General features: G+C 35.0%; 1 long non-coding RNA gene across 1 annotated transcript; it reads right to left on the minus strand.

Moving 5' to 3' along the window:
* Positions 1-1,299: 1,299 nt before the first annotated feature.
* On the minus strand, positions 1,300-14,085 carry LOC142344089 (uncharacterized). The gene is made up of 3 exons (XR_012759242.1): positions 13,900-14,085; positions 6,551-6,625; positions 1,300-1,453 (listed from the first exon to the last, which is right to left on the minus strand). It is a non-coding gene; the product is annotated as an uncharacterized LOC142344089 (long non-coding RNA).
* Between the last annotated feature and the right edge of the window lie 13,017 nt (positions 14,086-27,102).

The raw sequence follows: 27,102 nt of genomic DNA on the forward strand, positions 1-27,102 counted from the left end.
ATCTTGACGGCTGGAAAATTCGACTTGATTGCTTTCGCAAACTGAATTTGTGACGGTCTTGGATCAATCAAAACAATCATAGGTCTTACGATATTGACTGGATTTGGCACCTGTTTTCGGAATCGATTTCTTTTATTACGCACCTCAATGAAATCGCTTTCATCTTGCGTTGATTTTTCTGCTGTCACTCTGGCCTCTGATAAAAGTCGGTCAGTTTGGCTCATGTTGAGAATCAGCCTCAATGAGGCTATGAGTTTTAAAATGTTTTCTATAGAGACTAGATCCAGACAATTTTTTCCGATATGAATGAATTTTTATAGCTAACTTTGTTAAAGTCTTAGGGCTCTAATGTATGGGAAAGAGCATCTTAAAAGAGCTGCTTAAAATTTAAAGCTAAGGAAGAAATGGATTTAACAGAAATTTTAAACAGTAAGGTTAAGAGAAAAAGGTAATTGAAAAGTGAGGTAGTTAAATCTTAAGCAACTTTCAGTGAAAAATCTCTCCTTAAGAGATTCTCGCTCACAAAGGACGTTCCTACACAAGGTGGAAAACTTGCTTGTGGCTTTCCTATCACACTTTGAGGTACTGATCTGAAGGGGACATTAAAAGAAGTTGCAGTGACTTCAAAAGGACTTTTTGTTGATATTTTTATCGATAAGTTTTGTCCTAACCTTATCAAGATATACTAAATTATTCAATATTAAGTTAAATCGTATATAGTTTTGAATTGAATAATTTAAACAAATGACATGTTGGATTATGACATGTTTTCCGGAATGGTCTGATCATAGGACAAAATTTGGAGTATGTTCTGATCAGAGGGAGCGTTGGTCAGACTAGAGTCGCACAAAACTTTGGGTCGCACCGGAGTCGCACGAAATATTTGGATCGCACGAAAGTCTGATCAGGGGGAGATGGTCTGATCAGAGGTGTTTTGGGTCGCACTATGGTTGCACAATTTCTTGGGTTGCATTACAGTCAGATCAGAGGGTTTTGGTCCGCATGAGGGTCTGATAAGAGGGCAAAGTCTGGGAAAGGGTGTGACCAGAGCGGTCTAGGGTCGCGCACCTAAACCTTGGAAAACTTCTGAGTTCAAAGTCAATCTCAAGCGAAGCCGTTTTCCTCTTACATCTCTGTTTGCCCCTTCAGCGGACTGTATCCTTCAGTGACAAAAAAATCAACAATATAGAGTAGAGGGAAAACCAGGCTGGTCACAACAACCGCAGTATAAAACCAGCGACGACGTTTGTCAGTCAATAGCATCTTTGATTCTCTACCCCTCGCGATAAGAATATGACGCTCAACAGAAAGCGCCAAGTTGATTACCCATTGGGACCAGAAAGAAAAGTTGTCGAATGCATTCTTGAAGACACTATAGAACAGGGATAACCGAGCTATTTTAATGTGAGAGTCGGGAATATTGTTAGAATCTGGATACCAGTAATTTGTTTCTCTAAATGTGTACTTGCTCTTTTTAGGGATCCTTGTTATAAAACTTGCTAATTGGCATCGCTTCAATTGTCTTTTCTATGAATACGCTTTGAACTTCTAGCGAGTGTTATTTGTTAATTTTGACGCAAAGTTTGCATTGAAATATGCTATTTTGTAGAAAAGTGTTGATCAGATTTCCCGAGGTCATCCACAAGTTAGGATGATAGTAAAATGGGTAAAAATGCCGTAACAAATTTTTATTTGCTATATTTTGGTATACAATTGTAAGATAGAGATACAGCCGTTATTAGTTCACAATTAACCGTCGCCAAAAAATTTTTCTTTTATACAATACAAATGTTAGGAAAAAATTCAACAGAGGTGAATAATTTCCATATAAAATTGTAAACCCGGAAATAGTTTCAAGTCTTGATCAGTTCTTCTCCATTGAAATAAAAGTCTTGAACTGACAAATCAGTACTGATCAGTTCTTATTTCAAGTCTTAAGACTTTTGAAGATATGTCAAGACTTGCTCAAGACTTGTCAAGTCTAAGTGAAGTCTTGGCCAAGACCTGGCAATATTTATGCCAAGACTTGACCAATAGTTGGAAGGTTTTGAGTCAAGTCTTGACCAACGCTTGACAAATCTTGATCATTGCGCAATTAATAAGCAAAGTAGAGTTGAATTATTCACAGTTATTGCATGTCATATTACCTAAAAATTAGTAAAAACTTACTAATGATTTATTAATCTGACCAAGCTATAACTGATAGAAACAAACGTCATCTTAAAATGTCCCATTTATTCACTCCGCAACTAACCTATTTTCAATAGGCAGAAGAATGTGGTCATGATACCAGCCTTTGAACGACATCAAATTTTTTTAAATTCTCTTTCAGGTCAACTTTGTGGAAGTGCTCGCCTTTTTTGGTGTTTCGTTTTTCACTCTGAAGAGTTGTATAGGCAAGCTACTGTAAATGGCGGCCTTTTTCTTTCCTTGCGAAACGAAAACAAACCAACAACAAAAAATGTGCTCAAACCTTGACCTAATACATCTCATGTTGTGGCCAGGATTTTCACAAGAATTTTCAAGTGTTGGCCCAAACTTGCGCAGGACTTGTCAAGCCTTGGCCAAAACTTGCTCAAAATTTTCAAGTCCTATCCAAGATTGGCTCAAGACCTGGCAAGACTTAAGACCTGGTTAAGTACGCGCCAAGTCTAAGAAGTGGCTTGATCAGAGTTCTGATGCTGTACTGGTCAAGACTTTCGATTTCACTGAATCAGTACCGATTAAGACTTGACATTCAGTCCGGGATACTTAAAAGATCCCCTAAATCTGTTGACTGGTGTTTCCCATGCTGGATGGCCTGATTTTATATTAAACTTAGAAAGATGCTTTTCTAGGTGCTCCTTTAAAAAAGAGGTTAACTTAATCCTTTTTTTTTTACTTTCACATATTCAAAGAATTGTGCTTTAACTAAAACGCCAATAGAAATTTTTCCAAATAGCCCATAGTTACTTTATTGTTCTTTGTTTTTCCTCTCTAAGCCAGATTCTTGGTGTTTTTTCTATAGCTTTTGGATTGAACTTATTTTTGTTAAATTTCCTAAGGATTGTGAAAAACACTTTTTGCACTTTCACCACTTTTACCGCCATCACTGCAATCATTAGATTATTTTAACAAAAGATAGAAAGCTGTACATTTCCTTTGTGAATTTGGATGTCAGAAGTAAGATAATTGTTTTTTATTAAATCTTCTTTTGAAAACCTTTTTGTGCTAACACTAGATGTACTTAATTTTTGGTGTTAGAGTTTCAAAGCCAACTGCAAACATAAGAATTGCAGTGAATGCTGTTAACGTACGTTTATTTAAAAAAATGATCTGGGATTTTCATTAATCACTGCCGTTCGCCTATCACAATTATCACAAAATTCAAACCCATTCACCGCAATTCTTAGCCATTTTTAGCATTGCCTATACACGCGGAATTAATTATTTCACTAGCATAATTAGACTTTTTTTTAAAAAAAAAGGTTGACGTCAGGAAGGGTAATACATTTGACAAAAAGAACATGTATTGATGGTGCTGTTAATGTGTCGAGCTGACACTAGTTAAGTCACTGTTGGTAAAGAATATCCAAATTAAAAATGTTTAAGGATAACTGATTTGAGAACAACCAGTCTTACATCCGCAGTCGAAAGAATTTCAAGTTTTGTCAACTTGATAAGATTTAGCAACAAGTACGCAAGAATTTCCGGTTTCTGGTATCGCTCAAAATGTGGTGGATATGGTTTCATGTATTGATAGGACACTCCACACAAGACAGAAAAAGCCTTAGAAGATTTACGCTCTTTAAAGATATGAAAACTATTTAAATTGATAATTCTGGAGACTTTTCGTTTTGTTTTACTTTGCACTTTGAAATTGATTAAATTCAAAAACCAAATTAAACTTGTACTAAATAAGAGGTTAGAAGAAATCGAAATGGATTAGTCATTTAAATCTCTCTAGAAACACTTTTAATTCTATTATTTATCTCTCGTTAAGGACGCAGTTAGTAGTCCTCAGCAAAGTTGTTTTCAATTCAAGAGAAATCAGTTTCTGCATTGACTTCATTTTCTGCTTCAAGAATTGTAACAGCGTTTTTCAGCTACCGATGTTTCTCTCTTAGAGTGTAGTTGAGGTTTGAAAGATATAAAATTTTAATATAAACCCTCTCGCTCTTTCTTCATAACGACTATGGTTTTCACTCTGATAATTAGCAAAAACTTTCTCACAAATTTTTTCAAGACAAAATTTGCTGGTATTAAATTGATCACTTTATCAGAAGAAGGTTTTTTAGAGATCAAGGATTCCGATTTAAGAGACGTGCAGAAAACACCATAGTTTGTAACACCATTTTCTTTATTATTCTATTGCTTCCTGAAGGTAAAAAATCTTAAACCATTCTGAGAACTCACTAAGAATAAAAAAATAATTCAAGCTTTTCATAGTCGACGAATATCGAAGATTAATTGGAAATAGTGTTATTTTTACTGTAAAACTTATTTTATCTCACTTATTTGGTTTAAATCCAACAATAGAGCTTTTTTCAATAAATTTGTCAAACAACTTATTAGAGTAACTTATTTTCGAAATTATTAAATTGGTTTATCGAAACTTTTGAGTTTTGTTTATCACATAACGTACACGGATTATGATTTAAGCATATTACGACACGTGTGTCTCGCATGACTCAAGACAGTTACAAAAGGCATGAACAAATTAGTTTTAGTGAACAGATTTCAACTTAATAGATAAAAATATTGAAATAATCAGCGAAGAGAAGACCACTCTTCATAGGGTTGCAGGGAACAAAAAAATGTTCAAATATTAGGCATAGTTGCAACTTTTAGAGAAGAAAAGAGCCCGCTTCAAACTGTTCTTATTTTACATTTGCTTGAATAGTTCTAAAACCATGTTTACTTCAACTAAACTCATAATCAAAATATTGTTATCCGTAAAGTTGAGTCCTCAATTTGTTTTTTGAAGTTTAGGGGCTATGTTAGATTTGTGATCTGACCAGCCATTCAGCTGCTGCTTGACAAATGATTGTTTCAGACTAGGATTCCATTGTCACATTACCTGCAAGCGGAGATGGTAAAGAGCTCATCTCGTTCAATGTGAAATCTAAGCATCAAGTGGCTGAGCGCCCAAGTTGAGGTCGCTCTCAAAATTGTCTCTAATTAGACCGTCTCAGACAAGTGTGACCTGTGATCGGACCGTCCCAGACCGAAGTGACCTCTGATCAGACTAGTGTGCGCTCGAAGTTCATTGTGCGCTCGAAGTGCGCTCAAAACCACCTCTGATCAGACCAAAATGACCTCTGATCAGAAAAGTATCAGACTATTGTCCAGACGAATTCCAGACCGTTTTCCAGACTAAAGCAACTACCACTGCAAATCAAGGTAGTGTTAAAAGCACAGACTCAAACTCCAGCTAAGTAATACATATATTTACCAGTGGTAACCTACGGTGACACTGCAAACAAAAATTCAATCTAAAAAATTTTCAAAAACAGTGAAATTTTATCGGATTATACAGTGGTTGAAAGTGAACCAAATTGGTATCCCAGACTACCAGTAAAATATAGGTTGTATTGCAAAACGAATAGTTCTCCTAATGGTTCCAAAAAAATAGGTCTGATGCTTGGAAATTTCGACTTTTTCGCTTATTATATGTTCAAAAGTATTGAAATTATATCGGAGTATTAAGAGTTGTTTCTTAGTTCTACTGTTGGTTTTTTTCGACATTATTTCGCCTATTTCACCTATTTTGGCGCTGAAATGTCCTTTGATCAGACTATGGTGCGTTCGAAACGTCCTCTGATCAGACGATAGTGCGTTTGAAACATCCTCTGAGCAGACTATTAAGCGTTCGAAACGCCCACTGATCAGACTAAAGTGCGCTCGAAAACCTCCTCTGATCAGACTAGTGTGCGCTCGAAAACCTCCTCTAATCTGTCCAGTGTGCGCTCGAAATTGTCTCTAATCAGACAAGTGTGCGCTCGAAACTGCCTCTGATCAGACCGTCCAGACCGAAGTGACCTCTTAGCAGACAATTTCCAGACCGTTGTCCAGACTGAAGTGCGCTCGAAGCTTTTTCCAGAACATATAATTCGAGTGCACCGGGAACATGTATGCGCTCGAAGATCGTCTGATCGGGGTCACTTCGGTCTGGCCGCCTCGACCTGGGCGACCATCTGCAATTTAAAGTAGGGGCGTTGTAGTGGTGTGTATGTATGTGTTTGTGTGTTTTTATGTGTGTGTAAGTGTGTGTGTGTTTGTGTGTGAGTTTACGTGCGTGTGTATGTGTGTGTATGTGTGTGTATGTGTGTGTATGTGTGTGTGTTTGTGCGTGCGTTTACGTTTGTGTGTGTGAGTGTCTATATGTGTATATATATATATATATATATATATATATATATATATATATATGTGTGTATGTGTGTATGTATGTGTGTATGTGTGTGTATGCACGCGGGTATCTGCTTCTTAAACTATGGGATGCGCAATTTCTTAGACATGAGAAAAAGAGACATGTTACACACATGAGTAAAGGAAAAAGAGCATGTACAATATTCCAATTTTTGGAGTGTATCCGTCATAGAGGAACATGTTCAAGCATAAGTTTGATATCCGTTTAAATGATCTGAAACAAAGCAAATGGTTACAGAAACGTTTGCTCCAATTAAGGAATATCACCACATCCATCGCAACTAATTATTTTGATACTATATATAAGTTCTTGCACAAATTTTTCTGTAGATAAGTTGATAATTTTTTGGGGCTAATACAGGATAGTTTTTTGGCCCCTGAAAAATTTGATCTTTTGTTACCATATTTGGCAAAATTGAGAAACAGGAACATAATGTAGCTTCTTGTTCTGACCCACTTTTGTAGGACTTTTGTAAGGGAGGAACTATCTGCTGAATTGGGTTTTTGGCACGGTCAATTTTTGGCCGAGCAATAATTGCATCGCACAGAGTTGTGAATAATATCACTAGAAAGCCCGTCTAGTGTAGAATATATATTTAGAGTTTTGTCCAGATATTCTTTTTTCCACTTGTTCTGGACGTTAAAAATTTTGTCAACATTTGACTGATTTTCGTTGTTTTGGTTCACATTTTTCATAATTTTATTCAAATTTTTGTCAATTTAAAATAAAAATAAGTTAAAATTGTCTCGAAAGATGTAATTGCTTCGTTAATTACAAAGGAGTGCTGATGAACTATTTGGTCCAACCTTTTCTATAAAATAATGAAAAACTGATACGCCCCAAAGTTGCCTTTTTTCTGATTTTTAACCTTTCAAAATGTTACCTGTATATGCTTGTTTTCTGTATATAAAAATGATCAATTTTTCTTGGTTCTCACTTTCTCTAAATCGTCTTATTGAATTTAATCTGAAAATCTTATTTATTTATATTCCGTTTGAGCTCAATCGTCTTCAACGTGTTACCCCGAGTTTACCATAAACCACATAAATACAATTTGGTAGTTGTGTATACTTCTTTTGTCACGTTATTGCCTAATTGTTGTGATAAACTTATTAAATAGGAATTCGTTGCTATTTAATAAGTTCTTTTCAATTGTAGTTGCCGACGAATCGGATAAGACTTGGGGCCCCAATAACTGGGATTTTAGAGATCCGATTAGTGTATTCCCCTTATGGTTCTAATTATTGGTGCGAGTTGCGTTAACAGAGCCGTCACACGAACCCCTTACATTCTTATCAAGCAGTACTTCTAGGACATACTTATTCAAAATCAGGTCTGAATTTAAATAATAGAAGCGGCGCTGGCCTCCATCTGCAGCAGCTGCTCAAAAAATCGCCTTTGAAACAACGAAATGACATAATAATCTGGCATGATCTCCAGAATAATTCAGTGACAGCACACAAGAGCAATAGAAACAATCCTTTATCTGTCGCCTAATTGAAACATATCCTGACAAAATACAGCGAGCAAATATTAGGCCTCGTTTGCTTTAATTGTTTTGAGGCACCCAATCTTTTCAATAGTCTGTGCGATCTGAAATTTGCTCCTGTTATTAGTGTGAGACGTCATTTGATTTCACCAAGAAAGTGTAAAACGGAGTATTATAAAGCAGATCTAGAGCGAATTCATCCGGCATCACGAATTGAAGTGAATTTGCTAAGAACACTTACTCAGCACCAAAGTACATTGAACAAATTAATCTTGAAGAGAAGATCAGAAACCAGACAGAGGAAAAATTAGAAAAACTCAAAGAAAGAAAACATTTAGTAAATCAATTTTTTGGTTTGTGATTAATCTTTGCTAGTCAGTTTTGGTTTCTTAGCTTTGATTTCTGGGGCAACTTTTGAGATTTCATTATTTTTTGCCGTCTGAGATCGTTGCTGAGGGATCGCCTCTGTGGTGCTATAAGTGAAGTCAATTTTTGCTTATATTTTTTATAAAACGCTCAGCAATAGTGAGTGCTTCCTTAGTAATTTGATATTTTGCTTAATCAGCACAGGCAGTTTTTGAGATATCTTGAAGATGCTAAAAGCAATGAAGTTTACTTTCTTTTCGACTGAAGTGTAAATACTAAATTCTACTATTCTGCCTACTGTTCGTGTTTATTCTGCATTATTTTTTTTTACTTTGATTTTGTAAATTTATGTAATCTGTCTTTAAATTTTAACTTCTGTAGTCGACTAGAATTCTTCTAATGATGTCAGAAGCTAGAAATTCTGTTGGAAAGGAAGTTCAAATGGATAGGAGCGCAATCAACGATACACGGAATTCGACAGTCCTGGAAGGAAAAATTGCGCAAAATTTCTCTGAAGCAATACCCGAACTTAGATTTCATGGAGAAACACCACTTAGAAATGGTAAGGACCTTGATACTCACGTTGCAAAAAGTGTTAATAGGAGCTGTACTGTTCTTAGTCCGATGGAACAGTCAAATCCAGATGTGAATTTAGAGAAGACAGTAGAATCAAGCATTAAAAGATCAATTGATAACTTAGTTCCGTGTATACTTGAAACGATTAGGAACGAACTGCGCAATACTATCAGCGAGATTGTCGACGCCAAAGTTAGTGATCTAAGAAATGAACTCGAGGGCAAAGTCAACTTGGAAGCTACCAAATCTAAGCTAAAAACTCTGTCTGAATCTGAGCTCTGGGAAACTTATAACAGAAGAGATAATATCAAAGTGCATGGGTTATCTCCATGTTCTACTGATGGTAAAGGAAATTATGAACAGACATCGAAAATAGTTGTTGATGTTGCAGCAGACATCGGTATGACTTTGAAGGAGGAGGACATCTCATTTGCGCACCGTCTGCCGTCAAATTTCGAAAGAAAACCAATTATAGCTAAATTTGTGCGAAGGGTAACAAAACTTGACTTCATGAAAAAGAAAAGAAACTTAGCGCAATCGAAACTTTCAAAAACTTCAAAGTGTTTGAAGACTTGAGAAAAGCGAGAGTTAATTTTATCAACTTGATGAAGGCAGATGATAGAATTAATTCAGTTTGGTCAAGGGAGGGCACTTTGTTCTATGAGTGCAAATACGACAATTTAGCCTACAAAATTCATGGTGTGTACGAAGGTGGAACTGATATCAAATACAGCATAGAAAGTGTACTAAATTGCTTCAACTCCTTTAATTCCACCACCACGCGCAATTAATAATTAAACTTTCCGTCAGCCAACTTTCTCACACGACAAACAGAAAACCCAACATCATTCACCGATGCCCTCAAAATGTCCAAATTTCAGATTTTGGGACCAAAGTTCTGCTGAAAGATCTTTTTTTTGTCCCCAATACTGAAGGTTCTATACATAAAGGCAACACAAAAACTATGACTATTCTCAATGTAAATGTTAGATCTCTTAGAAGAAATTTGTTAAACCTAGAAGCTTTTATTTATAGTCTGAATGTACAACCTGATGTAATTTGTTTAACTGAAACCTAGTTTTTTGAAACAGATGAAATTTCCAATTATCTTGTTACTCGATACAATGGTTTTTTAGCCACGAATAGGGATTCTAAATGTGATGGAGTCATGTTGCAATGTAACAAATTTTGCAAAAGTACAACGGAAAGTCAGATCGACTTTCAGGAAGCTCTTTGTGAAAAAATAATCAAACGTTTAAAATTATAGTTGTAAAAAACACACCACGCTCGAACAAAGTTGAGTTTGTCAATATGATGGATAAGTTGTTAGAAAATTTAAGTTCGAGCAACAGGTCAGTCATTATTCGTGGTGATGTGAATTTGGATATCTTGAAAAATAATTTGCTGAGCAGAAATTACTTGGAAAGCATTACAGCAAATGGTTTCTGTACTTCCTCTCCCGAACGAACACGCTCAACTAATGAGTACAGTTCTTGCTTCGACTATTTCATTTATCAAATTTTGGGTGAGCATGTTTCTGTAGAATTCCTAGAACACCAAAATTTTACTGATCATAATCCCGTTATTCTAAAGTGGCGAACAAGTGAAGATAAAAATAAAATTGATTTAATGTTCCGAGATACTAGCTTTGTAAAAAATCAGGATGCTGTGAGCCGTTATAAGATGACATTGGAAGCACATCTTAACAAAAACAGTGGCATTATTTACAAAATTGTCGATCCTTGCAACGCTTTTTCCACATTTAACCAACCTTTTCTTAAAGTGACAGAAGAGTTTGCAAAAACAGTGGCATTATTTACAAAATTGTCGATCCTTGCAACGCTTTTTCCACATTTAACCAACCTTTTCTTAAAGTGACAGAAGACTTTGCTTATTTTTTTTGTACTTTGATTTTGTAAACTTATGTAATCTGTCTTTAAATTTTAACTTCTGTAGTCGACTAGAACTCTTCTAATGATGTCAGAAGCTAGAAATTCTGTTGGAAATGATGTTCAAATCCCGTTATTCTAAAGTGGCGGACAAGTGAAGATATAAATAAAAATGATTTAATGTTCCGAGATACTAACTTTGTAAAAAATCAGGATGCTGTGAGCCGTTATAAGATGACATTGGAAACACATCTTAACAAAAACAGTGGCATTATTTACAAAATTGTCGATCCTTGCAACGCTTTAACCAACTTTTTCTTAAAGTGACAGAAGACTTTGCTCCATTAAAAAATGTCGATAATAAACGAAAATTTCCGAAGTGGTTTGATAATAGGTTAAAAAATTTACTTCAAAAAAGACACCATTCTTATTGTAAATATAGAGGAAACAAAAATAACAAGGACCTGCTGAAGAAATTGAAAGAGTGTAGAATAAGGCTGGAAAAACAATTGAAATTGAGCAAGAAACAATTCTATCTAAGTTCTTTCCAAAAATGGTTAGGAAACTCTAGACACACTTTTTAACTACTAAATGAGATTAGAAGCAAATCATATAAATCACAGAATTTTCCAATCCCAAGCAGCTGTTATCAGAAGTTTGAAGAACCTTCGGATAACAAAAATGCAAACGAGTTCAACAATTTTTTTGCTTCCATAGGACATCAAGTCAGTAGGCACCTAAATAAAAGTTTCCAGCCTTCTTTTCCTAGACACCAATGCTCCATGTATCTTTACAAAACTACTGCCAGGGAGGTGGGGTATATTTTAAATAATCTTGACAACAAGTCATCTTCAGGTGTTGATGATATAAGTAACATACTAAGCAAATTATCTTCAGATGTCATCAACACCTACCTACTGTTTCTGATAAATTTTTCATTTGACAAAGGTATTTTTCTTAAAGAACTGACTCGAGCAAGAGTTCTCCCACTGCACAAAGAGGGGTCTAAACTTGACCAAAATAATTATAGGCCAACAATTTCATTTCTTGTAGTTTTCAATAAAATTTTTGAAAGAGCTATGTACAATCGCGTCTACCAATAATTTGAGAAACTCTCTTTATTTTATAGGAAGCAGTTTGTTTTTAGATCTAAGCATAGTATAATTGATGCACTAGTTGAGCTAACCGAAACTTTTTGCATGAGACAACAACATTCTACCATAGTTAGTTTCTTTTTGGATTTAATAAAGACGTTTGATGCTATCAATCATACATTTTTTTTGGAAAAACTAGAGAGATATGGAATTAGAGGCAACTGCTGGAAATGGTTTAACTCTTATCTGAGTAATAGAATGCAGCAAGTTGTAATTAGTGGTACTTCTTCTGATTGGTGCGAAATCAAAAACTGTGTTCTTCAAGGATCGACTTTGGGCCCTCTTCTGTTTTTAATATATATGAATGACCCTCTTGTAGTCTGTAAAAAAGTTGAAAATTTACTTTTTGCTGACAACACTAACAAAGAAACAGTTGGGTGCTCCGTTGAAAATCTAAAGTCAGATTTAGATAGCATAAACTTTTCGCTTGAGATTAACAAGCTTGTACTTAATCTTAGTAAAACAACTCAACTTATCTTGAAAAAAGGCCCGGCAAATCTTAGATTCCAATTAAACAAAACTGACATCAAAGTTGAGCGTTACTGTAAATATCTTGGGGTAAAAATAGATAATAAGTTCTCTTTTCGAGCTCATATCGATCATGTGCAAAGCAAGCTAAGTAAACAATGTGGTATACTAGCAAAACTCAGACATTATGTTCCTTCGAATCAACTAATTTCCTACTACAATTGGAATGTTACACCACTAATTCAATATGGTGCCTTGGTTTATGGTTGCTGTACCTACTCAGCGCTTCTACCGATCTACCTATTGCAGAAAAAAATTATAAAAGTAATATATTTTAGAAAAAAGGCGATAACTGCGATGATATTTTTATGAGACACTCGTTGTTGACTATCTAAGAGTTATTCATATACGAATTAATTAAATTTGTTCTGAAATCAATCAATGGTCTACACCAGCAATAATTCTGCAATAATTTGTTTCAATTTAAATCGAACGACCGGAAAATCAGAAGTGGGATTCTTAACTTGCTATGGAACCAATTTGTAAAAAGAAGTTGGAGCGCACTTCAATACGTTTTAGAGGTGCTAAACTATATAACAAAATAAAGACAATGCAGATAATTCCCGCTAATTTAGAGAATGGTAGCCAAGCTGAGATGACAAGTTTCTGTCATAAATTGAAAAACTCATATCTGGTGTCGAACTACGAGCTAATTGGATTCGTTTTTAACTGAAGCGAACAACAATGATGAACATGTGCTACTCCAGTTTATTGAACTGATGTCTTATCTGAATAATTTGTTAATTTGTGCTATATTTTGCATGTATTGAACGAAGGTTTATCAAGTCCTCGTTGTCAGTAATTTATTGGGCAAATTGAAAAAGATCGCTCTGATCTAGTTATTTGTCCACGTTGCTTGTTTATTATTCAACAACAAAATTAATTAATTTTTTCTTTCTTTCTTTTACGTTATATGCAGAAATGACTAAAAAAAATTGCAATAAAAAAGAAAAAACCACATCAGCCTTGATGGTTTCCAACTATTTGTTTTATACAACGTTTTATCAACACGGGAATTCTGGTCAAGTCCCAGAGCAAACTGGGAAATGTCCAGGTTAGATTGAAAATTGTGAAGTTTCAATATCTAATCTAGCTATTGCGCACAATTTCACTTAGATCAAATCAAATCTAAATCTCCCGAATTTGACTTGCTGGCTTTATTTTGGGGTGAAAGATCTGGGACCTGTTTTACTGATTGCACGGGCTCATTTTGCCAGAGTTATTCGTATTTAATTCCGCTCAAGGCGAAGGAAAACCGCCTCTGATGTGTTTTTCGTGCAATATAAAGCCACCTGTGACCAGACTAGTGTGCCCTCGAATCCGTCTCTTTCATGCACTCCAGCATTTTCCTGACTATGATGCGGTTCGAGTAATTTTAATAATCCAAAGGAGGATTCTTATGATTTTGGATGTGGTAAAGTTTGAGTTTTTGGATTTGCTTAAGTAGTTTTTCATTTTCGAGGCGCTGAAAGAAGTGCTGATTACTTGTGCCTGACAATTCCACCTGATTGATCACACCAATAGAACATGGAGAGGTACCAGTCATAAAGAAAGAAGGAAATCCCAAGGACACCAGTGAACATGAAATCAGACAGACATTGGAGGCCAGCCAGGAAGAAATCATAGGAATGCAGCTCCTTCTGATTCCAGATAACTCCCAAACAGTAGGCATTCATTGCCAAGACGAGAAGAAACACTGGAAGCTGAAAGACAAATTAAACGTTGAAAGAACTCTCTGCTTAAGCAATTTAAGTAGTGTATAAAAAGTGCCCTGTGCACAGTAGAAAAAATTTTTCAAAAACTTTCGAAAATTTTTAATCAAAAATTTTTGAAAGTTCTTACTATTGTGCACAGGGCGCTTTTTATACACTACTAATTTAATGTAAAATTAATGATCGTGATTCTGCTGTTTTGCAAAATTTGGTTTTCAATTCGAAGAAAAACAGAGAGAAAGAAATGAGTGGGTATAAAGATGAATGTAAACTGATTTTCAACTTTAACCTGCTCTCACACAAAGCAGATAATTCTCTTTTCTTCAAATGTTACTCTTATAGACATAGTAATGTTTAGAAAAATCTTTAAGAAGAACTATCTCTTATATTTAAGAATTGAAACTGAACTGAAACTAAAACAATCTATCCCAAAGATGACACGTTCTCACAACCCACTGTTGCAGCCTACGTGACAATAAAGTTGTACAAGGCTCAATAGGGGCTCTACGGGGGCTGTATACAGCACTTAAATGTTTGTGAGCTACACTTGCAGCACTTCGTCAGTACTTTTCATTTAAAAATTTTCTCACTCCAGTTAATCATGCAGAGCTATTCTAACGGCCGCTCTCCTATCAAGAACAAGGAAAAATTTACACTGCCCAGTTCGTTTCAGTGGTTTCAAAGCTGCCCGGATATTGAGTTTTGCAGTTAACTTTTGCGATCTGTACTATCCACTATACTGTAGATCACCGTAGCTGTACTTGACACTGAATTAATCCCAATAAATAACCTTTCAGTTTTGCTGTTCAACAGACTTGCTTCGCCCTGAATAACAAAAAAATTCAAAATGAGACAATCAAATTTTGATTGAGTTTCGTCAATTCTGAACTGTAGGATCGGTAGGATAATTGTGTCATCAGATTTTCTCATTATATTGACTTCGGGGTTCCCGGTGACTTATACGGTGCTAAGCGCTCTTTCAAATCGGTTTAAATTTTGCAGAATTCACAGAAATACAAATTTGCATACAATTTCTGTATCTTGTACTCAATTTGAGCTCAATTTGTTGTAATACTAGATTCGATTTAGTAATCTGAGAATAAGTGAAGATGATGATTTGATAAATAGTTAGGTATTTCGAGTTTGAGTTGCAGTTTCGCTTCACTTATGATAATCACTTACTAGTTGTAGACAAGAACTAAAGATACAGACAAAAGCGAACAAATCATTTTGGCTTTGTTAGAATGTAGAGTTAATTTTTGCTCGCCATGCTATTCTAATTTCATTGCTTAATTTATCTTTGATTTTGCTTGCTTTGCTAGGAATCACAGCATTAATATCACAAGCCTTGTTTTCCGTTTCAAAAACTGTATTGAGTTTGGTAGTACCAGAGCTTCACTACTGCTTTCTTGTAGATTTCGTCGTTCATTTGAACTATGGCTGACCAAATCAAACCGTCACACTCATCTCTTTTTTCTGTAATTTTACTCAAATTATAGTATTCTCGCCTATTGTCGTCTTTGATCAACCAAATGAGATCACCTTCATCAAGGTTTTGTTCACGGTAGATCACCATTGTTCCCGGTTATTCAACGTTTGCTAATACTCTTGATCAAATTTGTCCCAATTGAAACTTTCATACGCTTGGGTTCAACGGTTTCAATGATCAACTTTCATAAGAGGTTTCAATGATCAAAAAGTTTTTTTGCGCGTAGTAGATAGCATAAGCAAACGTTTTTGTTGCGCAAGAAGTGATTGGTTGTCAAGCAAAAAAAGGTTGGTTAAAATTACATCTGTTCAATTATATGTTTTTCGACTTTTTATTTCTAAACGTACTGTGCAAAAACTCATTCAGCCTCAACGATTTTTGTCACGTTGTCACTGATTATTGTGCTAAATTGTCCTCTTCGAGCGTCAAATAGCGTGACTGCGTTGAGACAAATATCTGTGTCCGACTTTGGAACCATTTTCATATGCACCCTTCTAACTTGTAGACACTCAACAACTTCACTTTTGTCCCTGTAACAAATTTTCAAAGCGATAGGGCCCAAGTAGTTCATTTCAACAATTTCAAAGCTGGTGAAGCTTCAAACCGCTCTTAATCTTCCATTAATTGTGTTATTGTTTGTGCTCTGCCATCTTTGCATTTAACACGCTTGTGCTTGATTTATTTTAAACCGTGTCACATGCCTAGGATCCATATCGTCTGCAGAACTTTTTTTTCTTATCTGCTTGTTGTCTTCGAGTGGATTGTTCTTGTGCTCGTTGCGCAAAAGTGACTCAACTGTGTGATATTTCTATTGTAGGAAGTTTGCTGGCTTTCTATTGAGGTCCAACTAACTTCAGCCTATTCGGCTTTTGGCTCCCATAGCCCTATCCATGACGGAAGGGTGAGAACAGCAGCAGTTTACAGCTTTTTGGAATTTCCTTGTCTGCTATGAGAGACTTCACTGCATCGCAAAATTGTTTATGCTGTAATAGCTTGAATACAATTGCTTCTGTCTTTTTTTCTTCAATGCTGACTAAAATTGTTTTCGGTTTGTGTATCTTCAATGCTCGTTGTATGTATGCCAACGTATTCACTAGACTGAAAAAGTTTCTATTTCGTTCCCACTGAACCGCAGTTTTCTTTCTTCAACTTGAGTCTCCTAATTTGATGATGATATATTCTCTTCATTCGAGGCAAACACCCGGTTCAATTGCTCAGGCCAATCAGTCTCTGGTTGCTTCAAAAAAATTGTCCGTTTCTCGTGAGTTCCCCTAGGTTGCTTACTCTGGTGCAAATGTCTGATGTGTCGTTGATAACGCTCACATGTTTCCGCTGTGAAACATCAGTTTTATCCAATTTCCAGTATACACCCAGTCCGCAACAAACACTTGTTGTTAATGGGTGGGGTGTTGTATATCCACTGCTATGCTGAAATTGAGTATGGCCAAAAACTGAATCTATACAACTCCATTTCATGTTCATTGACTCCCTGTTCTTTCAACCTCGATGCCATGACAGCAGCTTCTAATCGTGTTATTGAAGGATGTCTCATCGAGGCAACTCTGAATTTTCCACGCATTAATGATATGCAAGCTTTGTATTTTCTGTCTCGCTGTGTTGATATAATTTCTATCGATGCTTGTTTCAACTTCAATTGGAAGCTGTTTTTTTCTTTTACAGGAACTGTGGTTCTTCACTACGCTCCACTTCATTGTTGCAATGTTGAGAAAACTTAGCTCTTATGGTTTTCAGAAGTCTTGTCATCTGAACACTGAACGGTGCAATCCGATCGGGTCAAATACTAAGATATCATTGTCAGCAACTTCTTCCATTTTACGGCTTCTTCAAACATTTTATTCAAACCTGTGCCAACCTGAAGACTGTTATTAATAGTAGTTCGTTTTTGTCCTAGCTCAGATGATCCCTCCGTGTTAATTTCTACAATGACTTGACTCCTTTTGCTGATTGATTTCAAGTCTTCTGGGATTGCTTCTGAAGCTGAATTGTTGTTGCATATTGTTTTTTTTCAGGTCAGATCCGGGTTTTGAGGGGAAAATTTTTAGCTGATTGACGAATTTGATTGCTTCTTCTGGGATTACTACCGAGTTGATTAATTCGTCCTTGTAGAAGTTGTATTGTATTGCTTTAGTACAATTGGATACAATTCAACCCCACTCACTGGAGAGCGTAATTTGCACAACTTGGAGAACTTTTAGCTGCACTTGATGCCGATTTTCATAGATTTGAACAAGATGTATTGTTCTTGGACGCCATACGAACCTCAAGCAAATTTTATTCTCTCCCGGATGTTGAAATTATAGAAATATTGATTCAAATTAAACTATCAGTGCTTTTGTTCCTTCGCGACATCTGAGCGCAAAATTACAAACATTCTGAGTACTTTTTTTCGTCAGGGAAGAACTGACTACGCAACCTAGCGCTCTTTGAGCCAGGCAATATTCTTTATTCTTTTCCTGGTCTTCTTTTGTAGTCCATAGGGCGTGTTGCTATGTCAGCTATATTGAGTTTAACGTCTGTGCTTTCGGCTTGTAACTTCAATCGCATTTTTTGATGGATGAATGAAACAACTGATCCACTAACGAAGAAAGCTTATTTGTTCAGACCACTTCCATCGCTCTGTATTGAGACGTGAACTATCTCAAGAAAACTCATAACTTGCTGGCCCTGATTGATTGATTGTCGCTGCACTTACGCTAAATGCAAATTTGTCCTCTTCATTTTCGTTTTTTGAGGATAGAATTTAATTGTACTTCTTGTTAAAAAACATATAACGCATGCATTGACTATACATTTTTAGTTGCTTGTTCCTTGCCCTGACAATCCTAACATAATCGTTCCTTCCTCACTGCTGCCAAACAATCTTTCACTCTCTTGTTTCTGAATAAGTGACAGTTCAAAATTTTTGTAGTGCCATCAGCTCGAAAATAAGAACCCTTTTATCTTTGCTCCGTTTCTTTTACGTTTAAACTGAAACTGAAGTTCCAACTTTCGAGAACGGGTCTTCTTCATGTTACTCTTCCTTTAAATATCAAAACCCTGCATCCACAAAAACATTTTAGATAGCCTTTTTAAAACATATATAGATCCCGTCACCTTGCATTCTTATCAAAGTAGAACTCTTATTTCCCCTTGAGATAGATTATCTAGTTCCATATGCATTGAATAGCTGTTTTTGAGATCACCATCATGTTTGTACTCTTTGGTCACGTTGACAAGGTAAGCAACAATAACGGAGAAAATGATCAGAACTGAAATGCGAGAGTTTACTTGATCTGCCTTGCGAAAGACCTACAGCTGTACATCGATGATCACAGACCATGAGGCTTTTCCAATTTTGTTCTCCAGATTTCACCAACCAGAACCAAAAATTTATCCAGAATACCCCATTCCAGATGTCTCAAACGAAATTCTGTAGAACAACAAATTCTTCAAATCTGAACAGATTTAGTGTGCCAAATTATCAAAATAACACATTTACAATGGTAACGTTCAAATCAACTAGTGGTTCAGGCGACAAAGTCCCTTGATGCTCTTTTTGCACGCATCAACCTATATCACATACTTGAGATCATAGCCTGTCACAATTCTGTACAAGACTCTCAAGAAAACAAAAGTTTTGCAGAGCACAAACACGCTTTATTTGATAGGTTTATTTCTTACGCTTACAAAAGTTATGTTATTTGCGTTTTTGTCGAGCTTTCCGCGTGAAATATATATTATGTTAACCGTATTTTCAAAACTCAGACCTCATTTGCTTTATCTCTCGCTTAGTTTTATATCAGAAATGTCTTTTATTTTTTTTTAACTTTGTAACATCCTCCGGCACACAAGAAGATGATTGGAGACTGGATATTAATTTTCAAGCGGATAAACGAATGGTCTCGTGGACGTGCTCAAGACGGCGGAGCGTGGGACGAGGCTGGAACAGTAAAGCAGTTCAGTGATGTGAGTAGTTGGCTAGTAAACCCTTGGTTTGGTCTCTGCAGCTACCGTAACCAAGTCACCGGGAATCAGATGTTGCGCTCTATGCGTCTGCCACTTGGAACATCGGTTCAGCGCTGGAACTTGCTCTTTGATAAAACGTGTTCAAAAAACCTTTGTTTACGACTGTGTCAAAGCCAGGGATTGTCGGAATTCGAATTGCAGCTGCTTGGTTAACAAGTAGGAAATGATGGGGTGTTAAGTGCACCTAAGTCGGATGGATCGGCGCTTACCGGCGTTAATGGACGTGATTTAAATTCGTAAATGACTAGACAAAAAGCCGTGCTCAAAGTTCATCTGTGAGGTGACGTGTTCCAAGGATTTTGTAAGGTACTTTATTGAATCCCCGATCCAGCTCCTCCCAAATGCCACCCTGGTGTGGCGCATTAGGTGGATTGAACTTACACTTTATGTCTTTGTAAGCAAGTTCCGCGGTGAAGTCGTTTGTGTTCCACTTTTTAATGCAATCAAGGAGCTCTTTCTCCGTTCCGACAAAGTTGGTTCCATTACCATTATCAAAACAAAAAATACTAGGCGTTCCTCGACGTTTGACAGGCCACTCCACTCTCATTGCGCAAGAAATATGGTTCATGAAATTTGCACGTGGTCAGCACGAGTAGTCAAACAAGTGATGTGGAATACCATACCTATCTCTTCTCGGTTGGCCAACAAAAGTGACGTAAAATATCGTCAGTCGCATGGGCCAAAATGGGAACTGAGAAAAAACTTAGATTGGATAAAAATGACGGCCTCACATAGTTGTATCGCCAAATTTCTAAGGAAAGACTGAATTAGTTAATGGAAATGCTTTGAAAATGATTCTGACCTGGATTCCATCGACTGCCAATTTGATGATGAGAATTTCCCTCAGTTCATGTTTCACATACGGGAAAGGAGTGGAGAAAGTGCCATCAACTAAGTCAAACCAATTGTGGGGCTCATTTACAGGAAACAACGTACTACTAAAATAAGCGTTTTCTTGCCCATTCTTCAGTCTTATTAGATGTTTTGTGCCTATTCGGTACAATAGTACGCAAAATGATATTTGAATGTACCTGCTCTTTCCTTTTTAAATTATTAGCCAACTGTTTTGTAAACTTCAAAGGCTTGCAACCATACCACTTTAGTTGTGAGACAGATTTTATTTAAAGACTTATAAAGTCAACCTGTGAGGGGCATATTTCCCTGTCTTAAATAAACGGTCAACCTAAAGTCTTTTCATAAGTCGACCAACATACTTTTAATACCCAATGACGGTCTTTTTAATACCCATGATCTTTTTATATCCGGTACAGTCGATACTTTTTTAAACAAATTTATAGGGTTTCCAAAAATCGATCGTGACCAATATCGGTCAACTCGTAGTCTTTTCATATCTGATACAGTCGACCTGAAGTCTTTTCATAATTCGAACAACTGTCTATTCATATTCAGTGCTTATGCATCTAGCGAAACAAATGAGGTATTAACATGAGAATATTAAACGCTTTCGTATTTTTGGTAGGTTTCTGTTTTCGGATAAGTCCCGTTTTGCTACCAAAATTTCCCATTTGTATTTCAGTTGCCGATTTGCGATTTTGTTGTGATAGCCTCTATGCGTTAAGGAGAGCGAAATATGCTCCAAATGTGCTGGGACTGCGAGAGAAGAATGCAAGCTGTAACAAAAATAAACTAATGCATTTTTGCTCCGACCCCACTTGTGTGGGGAGGAACTATATACTCAAATGGGTTTTTTTGTTCAGACAGTTTTCGACGATCGATATATTCATTGTAGAAAAATGTGAAAGGTATCGTTAAGAATCTCGTCCAGCGTAAAATTCAAAATTTAAAAACAATTTCAAATTTCGTTTTATTTTCGAGGAGTTAGCGAGGATTGAAGTCTTGTTTGAATACGGGGTATTTGGCATGATTTTGTTCAGTTTTCGTATAAATTTTCTTCAAATTTAATTACATTTTACATAACAAAATGAGTCAATTTTGTGTTCATAATATATGAAAGGTGATACAAAGACTAACTTTGGTCTGATGGGGAAGTTCATTATAAAAAAAAAACAAATTCTATTTGAGATCATTTTTTAGAAAAGTTTTATAGTTTTTTTGTTTTTTTTTTCACCTAGAGAATGAACATTTTTCCTATCGAAGTTTCCGGTAATGACAAACTTCATTTTTAGTCAAAAGAAGCCCAATGAACGAAAAAATTGTTTTCAAGGAATCGCTATTGTTTTTTTGGTTTTGTTTAAGTAAAATTTAATGGAACTTTGATTTTATTTTTGATGCTTTACTAAATTTTTGGAGTCGTATCTTATAAACTCGTCGTTCACAAGTGCAATAAATTTAGATTTGAGTGTTAAGTGAACATGTCTTGTGCTTTGAGTTGACAGCTAAGGGTTGTTGAGACAACTACAAAAATTTTTCTCAATTTTTTTTGAACGTTAACCAATCTTAAACTTATTTTTGTGAAATGTAAGTCAGTCTCAGTATTGAAAGGACGCCCCATACTTTATACTGCAACAAATAATAATCTTTTCAGTGGTTTTATCTTTTATGTATGGGTTTTACGACTTCGATGCCACAAGAACTCAAAAAAGTTGTTTATTTTTGTATATTTGGTTTCTGTTGAAATATTATCACATTATCCTAATATTAGTAGCTTCCATCTGCTAAGAGGAAAATTTCAATTGATCATAGAAAAAGTTTTCAGATAAAAGGTTACGGTTCGAATATCATCCACATTTTCTTCTAGAACATTTCTACTGTTTTTTTGGTTTTTACCTGTATTTGATGTTCTTGTTCTCATAGTCATAAGACTTATTGTGATGTCTTAATGATAATCAGTGCATGACAAAAGTTTTGGTCCCCTTATTGAGGCACAAATGAGCTTATTTATTGACTTCCGTTGAATACTATTGAATTTACTATTTGTTAAAACTTTTCTTATTTACCTATTTTAGTGAACTGTAAGCCAATCGCAGTATTGACAGTGCCTCCTTCTTTTATTGTGCAAGCAAAAATAATCTAGTTTGCAGTTTTATCTCCTTGCTTTTGGTTAAATGACTTGGATGTCAAAAGATTTCAAAGAAATTGTTAAAATTTTGGATTTTTTTCTTCGTGTTTTTTGTTCCATCAGAGATCTTATCACATTACCCGAAAATTGATAGCTGTCATTGGCATTGAAAGTTTTCAGATAAAAGGTTACGGTTCAAACATCATCCATATTTTCTTCTCGCACTTTTCTACTGGTTTTTTTAGGTTTTGCCTGTATTTGATGTTGTTGTTCTCATAGTCATAAGACCTATTGTGATGTCTTAATGATTATCAGTGCATGACGAAAGTTTTGGTCCCCTTATTGAAATTGTAATTTGAAACTAAAATTTTGGATTTTTTCTTCGTATTTTTGGTTCCTATTGAGATCTTATCACATTATCCGAAATTTCTGTGTCATTGGCATTGAGGAGACGTTCAATGGATCATAGATAAAGTTTTCAGATAAAAGGTTATGGTTTAAATGGCTTCAACACTTTCTTCTCTCACTTTTCTACTGATTTTTTTGTTTTCCCTATATTTATTCTTGTTTTTATAGTCATAAGACTTATTGTGATGTCTAATTGATTATCTATATATCACAATTAACCTTGATTTTCTGTTGAGTCAGAAGTTAGCGTATTTTTTGACTTCCGTGGAAAGCTATTGAGTTTATTGGTTGTTAGTTCTTTGAGAATAGTTTTTCGGAAAAAAAAACTTTTGAACATTAACCGATCTTCAACCTATTTAGTGAATGTGAACCAGTCTCAGTAATGACAGGACGCCCCTTTTATTCTAATTTAAATAAAATTAATCTGGTTATCTTCTAACCATTTGTTTTATGACTTTGTTGCCAAAATATTTTTAAAATTTTTTAAAAATTTTTGGATATTTTCTTATTTTTAGTTCTTGTTGAAACATTATCACAATATTTAAATATTGATAGCGCCCATTGGCTTGGTAAAGACGCCCAGGGGATCATATAAAGAGTTGTCGGAAAAAAAAGTATGGTTTGTATGGCCTTGAGACTTTCTTTTCGCACTTTCTACTGAGTTTTTGATTTTTGCCGGTATTTGTTGTTGTTTTCATACATATAAGACTTATTGTGGTGTCTCATTGATAACCTATGCATCAAAAACACCCTGTTCCTCTCATCAAGCCGTGTTTCAGCGTATTTTTTTTACTGCCGTTGAAAGCTATTGAACTTATTTGCTGTTAAGACTTTAAAAAAAATTCCACAACGTTTTTTGAACATCAAACAATCTCAAAGTTTTTTTTGTAAAATGTATGAAAGTCTCAGTAAAGACTGGAGTTCTTTCTTTTCTGCTGCAATGAAAATTAATTTAGTTAGCGGGTTTACTTTCTAACTATTGGTTTTTTTTACTTCAATGCACGAGTTTTCACAACTTTTTTCAAAAAATTTTTGGATACTTTTTTTTCGTGATTTTGGTTCCTCTTGAACTCTCATCCTAACACTGATAGTTCCATTGGTTTATTGATGACGTTCACTCAATAATAGACGGAGATTTCAGTGAAAAACTTATGGCATAAATGGTTTCGGCACTTCGTTCCCGCACTTTTATACTTAATTTTTGGTTTTCGGTAGTATCTGTTGTTGGTTGTTATTTTCATAGTTAGTGGCTTTTTGTAATGTCTTATTGACAACTTCTGAAAAACAAACATCTCCTCCCATCGAGTCCTAACTCAGCCTTTTCATTGGCTTCCGTTGAAAGCTATTATCATTGATGCCGTTGATAGCATGGGTTTTCTAAAAAAAATTTCGTTATTTTGATGTATTTGTTCATATTTGTTGGTTTTCTGGAGTCAATTTAATAAAAAAACTATTTGCTGGTAAAAAGGTTGTTGAAAATCGAAAAATTTCTCCTGAAGTGTTTCTTTTTTGATGGCTTCGACAATTTTCTTGCTCAATTTTGAATTCACAGTTTTTGTCTGTTTTTAATTCTTTAGGTAGCCGTAAAATGCTTTTCGGTCTCAGAAGCTTGTAATTGAGGATTGAATAAATAATGTTTTCAAAAGCAGTCAGTTTACAGCAAGAAGTCTTTAATACTATGGTATTATACGTTTCAAATTTTTTTAAAAACTTTTCATCTATTGTTGTTCTTTTTGTCAACGTCTAATTTTTCTCTTCATTGAGAGATCTCATTCAATTCTTTGTCAAAATTTAACATTCCTATTGATACTCTATCGTAACTGATGTTTTGTTTGTTGAACAATATGCGTTTTCAAAAAAAATGGTGAGCGTTGTTTTTAAATTGACAAAAAAACCTAATATGCAGATAATAGCTAATGATTCTAATCGCTACAATAATTTAAGTTTTCGCAAATTGTTTGTAATTTTCCAAGTTTTCTGCACATTTAGTCGGTTCCTGTGGCTAAATTTAACCAACAACAGGTCCTTTTGATTTCAAAATGAATTTTTAGTAAATTTATCAAGTGTTTTTTTGTTAAAAGCTAATGAAGTTCAAGACTTTAGAAATCATTAAGTTTAAAAAATGTTGATTGATTGTTGAAATTCATCTCTTTATTTTAACTTTCGTCGATTCGTTGCCTATTCTCATTAAGAATAATTTCCATCTGCCTTATAGTTGAGATAAAAAATATTTTAGTAGTTAAGATTTTATCCGATTGCATTTTGACTCTGTTACTAGGTGCTTTTGAATTTACATATTTATTTCTTGCCATAAAGTTTTTGTTTTGCTTAATTCATTGTTTATTTTTTCTCGTAGTCTTTTCAATGACAGATCACGTGAGCGCTATTATGAGGCAGAGCAATATGTGATTTGATTAGTAGTTAGGTTGTGTAACGATTTTTTTAAAAACTCAAATATCTATTTTTGTTATCTGTTCATTTGGTTGACAATTAAGTCATAAATACAGATGAGATGGGGTCGGAACACCAAGTTCGAACGCACATTAACAAGCATGCCTGTTTCTCTAAAGTTCAAAAGATTTTTGGTTGAAATTTTGCTCTGTCAGTGACAAAGTTTTTTATTTAAAAATTAATTTTTTTTTAGATCTGCGAAAGAATAAAACTGAAGAAAAAATCAAAAGTTGGATAAGAAGAAAAAAAGCAACAGCGCGAAGCACCTTCTCTTGTTTTCTTATTTTCATAGATTGATATGCGATGCCTTTGCTTTTCTTTTTTATTCTTCTCCAAAATTTGTTCTTAATCTTGCCGACAATTTTTTTCGCGCTATTGGATAGGACGTACGAGAGCGTTTTTTTCGGTATGTGTTCCTACAACGAAGGATAGGTGACTTTCGGCTATTCTTGGGCGCTTTTTACCAAAGCATCTAGGCTATTTTTTCAAAAAAAAACAATTTTTGGTGCAAGATATTGCAGGAAAAAATTGACCTTCTATGAATCTCGTAAGAAAAAAAATAATCAATCTTGTAAGAATTTTGTAAAAGTTAATCTCGTAAGAATCCTTTAAGAATCTTGTAAGAAAAAGTTAATCTTGTATGATCTTGTAAGAATCTTGTAGGAATCTTGCAAGATCTTGCAAGATTAGCTTCTATCTTCAACTCGGGTAATATTAATTTCAATTACTTAAAAATTTACACAAAAAATTAATGTAATTAGTTTCCGATTTCACTCTTTTTCTAAACTGCACACTTTTTTATATTCAATGACTAGTTTCAAAAACCTGATAATTGCATTAGATTATGGTCGCTGATTAAAGTCGATAGTTCCATCACAGATAATTGTTTTCGCAATGAACCTCACATTTTTTTTGCCACATTTTGGTTTTTAAACAAGTGTCGTGTCTTGAAGGGTCGACCATAAGTCAAAGCCCGGAAAGTGGTCTGATCAAAACTTGAAGCTTCACGTGGGTTATCTATAGTAAGTTTAAATCTGCTCATCATTGAGGGATAACAAAAAGAAACAGTATCAACAGAATTATTTAGAGGCAGCAGCATCGCAGTTGGTTTGTTTTGTATGGATACTGTGCCATGTGATCAATATCATGGAGAAACACTTAATACCTACGGACGAGTGAAACTAATAATTACTTAATGTAAAAACTGCGTCATTCTGTCAATACGAAGGACCTAATATGGACGCTCATGAGACACTTGTCAGAATTACACAATTTGTGCTATCATGTTAATAGTTTATCAATTTCCAAACATTTTGCTGACACATGCCTCTATAGATGTTAAAATAAGTATAGCAAAATTGACGTTACAAACGAAATATATGGTTTTGATAATCATTTGATAACAAGAATAACGCTGTATCATCATCGCCAGATTTAGGAGACGCGCTACTCACAAAACTGCCCATCTTTCAAATAAAAAGTAACAATTCTTGCCAAATTCGCTTAAATTCTAAGAAAAATAAAATGAAAATAATTAAAATCTTGGATAATGAGCGAGGAAAATAACTGAAAAAAATAGTAGAAGCTTCTTTGCGAAACACAGTTGTCACCTATTGTGCAGG

This window comes from Convolutriloba macropyga, chromosome 8 (assembly GCF_964194025.1).
Source record: "Convolutriloba macropyga chromosome 8, txConMacr16.3, whole genome shotgun sequence".
Lineage (NCBI taxonomy): Eukaryota > Metazoa > Xenacoelomorpha > Acoela > Convolutidae > Convolutriloba > Convolutriloba macropyga.